Genomic DNA, 2141 nt, shown 5'->3' on the forward strand with positions numbered 1-2141 from the left:
AAACAGTAACTGGACTCACCAAAATCGACAGCAAAAAACTCTTGTTTACATAAATGCCACGTAAATCCAGTGCGCAACACTTTGTTCGCTGTCCTCCACGATAACGTCCACCTTTCCATATTTTTGGTTTGAACACCAACGCATCGACATGTGAGGGAAGGAGGCTTGACCGCTTTCGGGTGACAGTGTTGCCTGCCAGGGAAAAAACCCTCTCACTCGGGGTGCTTGTGGCTGGAATAGCCAGGTAGCTCCTCGAAAGCGGGGGAAGCGGTGCACGTTTTCTGCCCACCACTCCAGTGGATTATCCATTGTGGGGATATGCGGTGTCCGCTGGCAGTAATCCCGTAGCTCATCATCCGCATCACTGTTGACCCGCGTTTTCTTGCTGTTCGTTTGCCTCTGTTCAGTGCTGACGCCGGTCCGTTGCTCACTGGTGCTAGCATTACTGCTAGTGCTAGCTGTCGGCAGCGGGTGTTTCATCTTCAGATGGTTGCACATAGCAGATGCATTTGTATTGTACTTCAGTACAGCTGTACACAACTGACACTTCACTGTGGAGTTGGTTACATCTTCGTTGAAGTACTGCCATACATAAGAATGTCGGACGTGTTTTGTAGCATTTTGCAGCACCTCGTTTACCTCCATTTTTTTCACGACCAGAATTAAAAAGTGACTAGGGCCTACAGCGCCGACAGTGCTAAAGGTAGTCGACTAATCGACTAGTCGACTTAGTTGGTGAAACCCCTACACTGGACCGGGTCATCTTGTGTTAATACCCTCTGGGTAAGGTTAGCAAGCCTTTTAGCTGGGATAGGACCCTGGGTCCACCTGTGCTTTAATACCTCTGGGTAGGTTACCAGACTTGATCTGTTTTTTTTACCACTGGACTGGGTACATTCAATCGTTAGTCTATGTGTTTTGAATGTGTGAAACGGCGTTGCCTGGTTTAAGAAAGCCTTTGAGAAAAGCATGTTAGTCTGTGTTGGTAAAGTGTCTATGAAACTTGGCCTTGTCTGGTTTACATTTTTAATTGAAGCCAGACTACCAAGTAAGTATGGTTTAATTTGTATTGAACTCAATTCCTCGCAAGCAGTGTGGTTTATTAATCTGCACATGTTGTGTTGTTCACATTGTTCTCTCTTCCTCCCAGGTCCACACTGAGGTTAATGCTAATACTGCTTAAAGCTTAGTTAGCTAGCCAGATTAGGCATTACTAGATGGTGAAATAGTTTAGTAACAGATACAACGTTAACTACTGATTCAAATACACAGTGATGGTGTAGATGAAACATTGAGAGTAGATTAACGTTGTTTTTGTTGTCACTGCTTTCAAAGAAAGTAATTTGAATTGTTATTAATTTAATGTAGTTTGTGTTAATAATTTCTACATCATGTTACCACCACACATGTGGTTTTATTTTTACAGTTAATATTTAAAGTCAGCCACCTCATGAACTTAGATCTCATCTCTGAGAGTCCATTGTGTTACATGGTTAAGAGGTCCTTTTTGTTAGGGTTCTGGGAAAAGGAGGACCCAAAAGCAGATTACAAAAAAAAGGCAAAGGTCTACCAGAATCAAAAGGCGAGCTTTATTTCAAAGCCGATCAGCCAAAATAGAGGTAACACAGGAAAATACAATACCCAGAAACCACAGGTCGTGACCAACATGGAGGAAACAGGAAAAAATAAACAATGAAGAAACACGAAACCGGAAGAGACCAAGACTAAAACAGGGGAAAGGGGTAATCACCGAGACGAGAAACAGCCGGGCCAAGGGAAGGAGAAAACCACAAAGGGCAACAGGGTGAACGACAATCAGACAATTAGACAGCCAGGGAACTAACGACAGGGAGGAAAACACAGGGAGAAGGACCAGCAACAAGAACAAGGAGGAAAAACATGACCAGGGAAGAACAGACACAGCAAAATAACCCCACAACTAGACAGCAACAAAACTCAAACCCCTGACATAACCCACCCCCCTCCAACGGGACGGATTCCAGACGTCGCCGACCAAGTAAAACCATTCCAACTGGGTGGGTGGAAGGGGTCCTGAGGACGGGTCTGGATCGACAGCCAGGAATGGCATAAGTTTCATTGAGGGGTTTTCTCGGGCGGACGGCCCGGGGGCCTAGGCACGA

At 45.1% G+C, this 2141-nt stretch overlaps 1 long non-coding RNA gene across 1 annotated transcript in view; it reads right to left on the minus strand.

Annotated features, from left to right (window-relative positions):
- LOC104942523 (uncharacterized) overlaps positions 1 to 1370 on the minus strand; it is a 13176-nt gene extending 11806 nt beyond the window's left edge. The window contains exons 1-2 of the long non-coding RNA XR_798019.1: positions 1215 to 1370; positions 694 to 697 (exon numbers count right to left, since the gene is read on the minus strand). This is a non-coding gene — a long non-coding RNA (uncharacterized lncRNA). The remainder of the gene's footprint in view (positions 1 to 693; positions 698 to 1214) is intronic.
- Between the last annotated feature and the right edge of the window lie 771 nt (positions 1371 to 2141).

Source organism: Notothenia coriiceps, unplaced genomic scaffold (genome assembly GCF_000735185.1).
Source record: "Notothenia coriiceps isolate Sejong01 unplaced genomic scaffold, NC01 NC01_scaffold00004691, whole genome shotgun sequence".
Lineage (NCBI taxonomy): Eukaryota > Metazoa > Chordata > Actinopteri > Perciformes > Nototheniidae > Notothenia > Notothenia coriiceps.